The sequence below is a fragment of the Chenopodium quinoa genome, unplaced genomic scaffold (genome assembly GCF_001683475.1).
Source record: "Chenopodium quinoa cultivar QQ74 unplaced genomic scaffold, ASM168347v1, whole genome shotgun sequence".
Classification (NCBI taxonomy): Eukaryota; Viridiplantae; Streptophyta; class Magnoliopsida; order Caryophyllales; family Amaranthaceae; genus Chenopodium; species Chenopodium quinoa.
In genome coordinates, this window is record NW_018744855.1 from 250,502 (window position 1) to 256,501 (window position 6,000).

The 6,000-nt window shown below is 31.3% G+C and overlaps 1 non-coding gene across 1 annotated transcript; it reads right to left on the minus strand.

Moving 5' to 3' along the window:
* Positions 1-343: 343 nt before the first annotated feature.
* On the minus strand, positions 344-415 carry TRNAD-GUC. Its single transcript has one exon. It is a non-coding gene; the product is annotated as a tRNA-Asp (tRNA).
* Between the last annotated feature and the right edge of the window lie 5,585 nt (positions 416-6,000).

Genomic DNA, 6,000 nt, shown 5'->3' on the forward strand with positions numbered 1-6,000 from the left:
TTATATACTTAATTGAGTTTTGGAGTATAAAAGCAAAGAAATTTACGTTTTCAAAACAAAAAATTACTTGAATTTACTTAAAAGTACCAATTTTACGAAGATTGTACCATTGTGGATGCAATTGCTCAGCACAACGTATTAGACTGCTGATACAGTCTGAATTCTCCAATTTGAGCATATTGTTAACATCCTAAATGAATAAATGCCATATTATTATGCAGCATTAGGTATAAAACAGTAATATATAATATAATAATAAAAAAAAGGGTATAAAACAGTAATCTATGCTAGTATGTTCCAACGAAAAGTTCAATAGAAAAAAATGATAAAAATAAAAACAAAGCGCCGTTGCCGGGGATCGAACCCGGGTCACCCGCGTGACAGGCGGGAATACTTACCACTATACTACAACGACTTGATTGAAAGTTAGAGACCAATTTAAATATTTGTATTTAACAATGTTTAAACAGTTGCCTTGTCAGATTGGTCCCTAGAATACCTTAGCTGTATCATTTTAATAGAAATAATTAGCAAATTTTTTTACTTGTAAATATTTTGATTACAGAATTATAATTTGTGTATCTGGGTCTCTCATTGAAGTTACTGAATTAATACTTTACTCATATACTAGCATTATATTATGTGGAGCAAAAACTAAATACAATTTGTCCTTAATTCAACCACAATAATTAGATAGTTTGTTAGATCACACGACAAAATTCCTTTGTGCGCAACCATTTTGGGTTATTAGACATATATATATCCTTGTGTTTTTGGCTTACTTTGCTCGTATATATATAATTTGACATTCTTTTTTTTTTTTGAAACAATAATTTGACATTCTGTGTAAGAAACAAAATATGAAGTACTGTATAATTTAAGATAGGTTGATGTCATGAAAATCCAAAATGATACATCATGTTAATGGAATGGTCGACGAATTTGGCATTGCAAGCAGCAAACAACGAACAGTGGGGTTATGCGTAACATTCTTGTGGCTCTGGTTTCAGGCAACATGCTAAGATATACATTCTCATTATCATCAGTTATCCTTTCTTATATTATTTCAATTCCTTTATCGTCACATAGAATCTCATACTTAAATCTTCAAGCATAATAATGTGCTAGATGCTACTTGTGTTTTTTAAGTTTTCTTTCTTTAATTTAACAAACAAAATGTATGCTACACCTCACTATATACCAATTTTTTAAAAACCCTTTTTTTTATTTTTTTAATCAATGTTAACGATTAATTTATATCTATAGCATGCATATGAACTAATTATATGACGATCTACTGAATAATATCAACCTTTATCTATTATTATCACTGGGTGGATGATTATATTAGCAAATTCTACAAATATATACGAATAATGAAAGCTGATTGCTAGAAGGCGTTTCAATCTCACGCACAGTTAAAATAAATTAGTAAAATGTAGATTGGCCCTTAGATGATATAGATCAGGGATTTGCGCCCAATATCTAACCAAACATCATAAGCTAAACCAACCATTCAATCCTATATTATTTGTTTTGGACATAAGCTACTAATAAGGCCTTTGAAGGCCCTTACACGAACGAGTCTACTTTACTGAACTAAATTACTACGTAGCTATTATAAAGTACTCCGTATAAACCAAGGTAAAAGTCCATTAAATAATGATCTATATATGTTATTCTTGTTGGCCCTCGATTGTTGGAACCACCTTGCAAATTATATACGGAGTATTAGCTATAGCATGCCCATCCTCTGTCATAACCATAAGGAGTGAGTCCAATAAAAAAATTGATCGTGACAACAACTAATAGTACACACACTAAGTACCAAAATTCCAACGCTAATACGAGTAAAATTTAGATTAGGTATCGAGAATACATAGAAAAGACAGTAGTCACATAGTCAAACAAACAAAGTGGTACAAACGTAGCTAATATTACTCGTAATATCCAAAGTATGAATATAACAAGTCAAACTAGAGAAAAAGCCAAAACTGAAAAAGGCTAATTAATTTAAGTTAAGATTCTCTGATAAATCTATGCGTGTTAAAGAAGGATGCATATGTTAATTTAGACCTACTTATGCCAAGACAATTTTTAGGCTGTAGCTAGGTATGCATGCATACATGCATGCTTCTGTTCATAGATCAATATTTTGTACTGTCACCAAATTAAGCTTTATTTGGAGTCGCTTTCATTATTAAAAACATGTATTAGTGTTACTACTTTATACTTGGTTTTATAATCCCTATGATTTATGTCATTTTACCCTTCATATGTAGCTCCCTATAAGAGGAACATTAGGGATACCTAGTATGGTACTTAATACTACTAGTTTTGTCATAAGTTTAAAAGCACTCCTTTTAATTACTAGTTTTGACTAGCTAGTAGTGTGTACGTGAATTAGTATTAGGCCTTGTTCTTTTGAGCTGAAATGGTATGCTCTCCTTTCCTAAAAACTACTATACTCTACTCAGAAGCTAAAAAAAATAGAGTCTTACTCTATATGTGAGAAAGTTCCGAACAAGTTATCACTTTTGTAAAATAAATAAATATAATTAGTAATTGAATTTATTGCTTAATATGTATTTGAAATATGATATATATATATATTATATTATATATAATATATATATATATAATATATATATATATATACCCACATATAATATAGGTGTGTAAATCCAAAATTATTTCGTATATATATACAACACTAGGAACCGTACAAGAGTGATAAATCTTTATTATTGAACTTTCATATGGTATCAAAGCCTTAGGATTTTATTGATCAGAGAGATCATCTTGTACTTGTACATGTAAGAATTCATTTAAACTTATTAATTGATACATAGTAAAAAAATGGTACTTTTATTAGCAGAAGACAGCACAACTGCACAACATATACTTGGTACATAATAAGACAAAAACATATATGGAATTCCTATTTGTGCAACAATTTGATCATCATATAGGTTAAATTTCAAGGTAATGAAAATCTCTTTTCTCCTCTTTAATGTGGAGATCATGGAATCGAGTAAGTGAATTCGATTTAAGTTGACGACATGTTGAGTGGAAGAATAATCAAGGTATGTAAGGACTGAGAAAGGTGTGGCATATGATTCATATTGATCAAATAAACTCCAGTAACGTAATTGTTTGATTGCACTTTGGAATCAATTCACAATTTTAATTTCACCAAATTCTCCAAAAATGACAGATTTGTATTCTGTAATAAGCTAATAAAAGAAGCTAATGTAAAGATCAAAACTTTCACATCTATGTTCTCCAAAAGCCAAACAATTCCAAAATTTCATAGGTTGTCAGAATATATACCTATCTTATTAGTTGGGTTTGCTAAAACCATAAACTGTGAAGTTGAAGTTCTCAACAAAATCTGATAGACAACATTGCATTATTAGTTTTTAAATGAGACGGTACGGTCTGCCATATTTTTTACGTGCCTCCTTAGCCCTTACCCAAACAGAAATAATAATAATAATAATAATACGAGTAGTAAAAATTGAATTAACCAATTGGTTGTTAGTGCAATGCAGCAATGGTGATTGGGGCTACACTTGGTAGAGAGTAATGTGTGTTCAATCCCCCGCAACAACAATTGAAAGGGGACTGGAAACTAACACTCCATAACTAAACCTCGAATTCGGATTATCCCAAAGAGTATACTAAGTGGAACACAAAAAAAAAAAATGGTACAATACAAGTAGTAAAGATTGAATTAAAATAATTAAAAAAAAACTCCTAAGATTAGGATTGGGTAATCTCAATCCTCAAATAATATGTTTAACAAGTACAAGTAACATTATGCTTAGATTTAATAACCTCATTTAACTTATTTTCTACAACGTGGATAGCATAGTACATTGTACCACCATAAAAATAATATAAAATAAATAAATTAAAAATTAAATTATATTTGTCATATTAAAGTATATAAACAAAATTGAATTAAGCTATGTATATGTACCAATCAAGGAACTATAACCATTCAAACACGATGAAGATTAGTGAGTAGTTAGATGTTACTTCATAAAATTCACATTAATTAATAGATATCGATCTGTTAAATTAAATAGTTCTCCTTTTTTGTCAATACCTATTCCTTGAGTCACTCCGATTAGTTGCTATTAGAGGTGGTTATTGAACAGGGTAGCCCAATGATAATAGGGTCATGGCCAAGCTTATAGGGCTTTTAATGGACAGGACTATTAATGGACAGGGCCCTTATTGGGTAGGGTCAATATAGGGCCAACATGTTTTTCCTATTTAGTTGATAAAGAAAATACATAATATAAAAATAATTATATAGATTAATTTGTATTCATATGTATTTAATAATGGCTTTGTCCAATATTTATTTTAATTGATATTTTGTAGGCCCGCCCATTATCGACCCGCGACCCGCATTGGCCCGACCCTATATTGACCCTATAAAATGTGACCCTCTTTGACCCTGACCCGCAACTGACCCTGACCCGACCCGCCCAATAACCAGGTCTAGTTGCTATAAATATATAATCCAAAATCTCAATATAACTGCCTATAGAGGGTGAATTGAATTGAAGAAGCTTTTGTTTCAAATTAATCATTCACGTAGCATATAGCTAGAGAGAGATGGCTAGCATTGGTGGTTCATTCGTGTTTGTCTATATATATGTTGGGTGTTCCTTGAAAATTGGGGTTGAAAATAAAAATGGTTTGCTAGTCTTGTTTGTAACTTTTCACAACATTAAATTTGGCATGGGTTAGACAGCACATAAATAAAATCCATCTAATGTTTTAAATGTCCCACATTGTCCTAATAAAGTAGATAAGAGGACCACTTGTTGACAGCATTCAAGGAAAACGATTAAAATTGACTCAAAATACAATTAGTTTGGCTATACTATGGTCAAGTGGAGGGTGTGATAAGCCATGCCTCTAGATGATTTTTAAGTGGGGCGCCAGAAAGTGGCCAAATAATGTACAAACATGCGCTTTCAGATGAAGGCTTAGGGTAAAAAAAAAAGTGATTATATTACGTAGTTCTGAGTTTACGACTTTACATTACTACCAAAAGTCTTTTGGTTCTGCTCGTGTGGGACGGATTAAAAACCAATGTGTAAGAGCCTTAGTGGCTTACTAGCTACTTCCGTCTTAATTTAGTTTTGAGACGAATTAGACGATTCATGTAGGAGTTTTATGCAATGATATAATTTTTTTTTTTTCTTTTCAATATTGTAGGGGAAGATATTCTATCTTATACGTAGTATACGGTTTGAAATCTATATTCACTTGTATTTGAAAGGTAAAGATTGTGAGACTTAGATAGGAATCTATACATCGTACCCATACGCGTTAACGTACACAATGCATCTCTGCTATCATATCAACTTCTTACGGAGTAATTATTATGTTTTTCGATTTTATTTTAAAATTCTAAATTATATAATTGTACTAACCGATTCAAATTTCCGTCCAATAGACTTCTTATAAAATTAAAGACGACGACTCTCTACAATAATTGTATAATAACTGAGTCGCTACTCTCCATTGGATCCCACGACATCCCAGAAGGTCATTTGGTAGTAGGAATTGTCAATTTAGTCATTTACATGTACATTTCGCGATCCTTTCATTAATTTAAGGTCATCACAAACCTTTAAGTGATCAACTATTGGTTATATATGGTTCCAAACAATGTCATATGATCCCGAGATGCATCCCCACAATTTTGAAAGTTTATGACATCAGGTCCTAATTAAAACGTCTAAAATTGGTGTTATTTCGTGTATTAGCCTACAAGTTTGGCCTATAAATTAAAGAACATTTTGAACTAAAAAAATCATGCATTGAGGTGATTCTAAGGATTTTCGAAAAGGGTCCCAAAAGACCTACTTGGTGTTTGGAATCACGAAATAATGCAACAAATGGTACTCTATGTCATTACTTTTACTCCGAGTTAGCCTAAATATTCGAGATTATGGTTAAAACTTAGGAGTA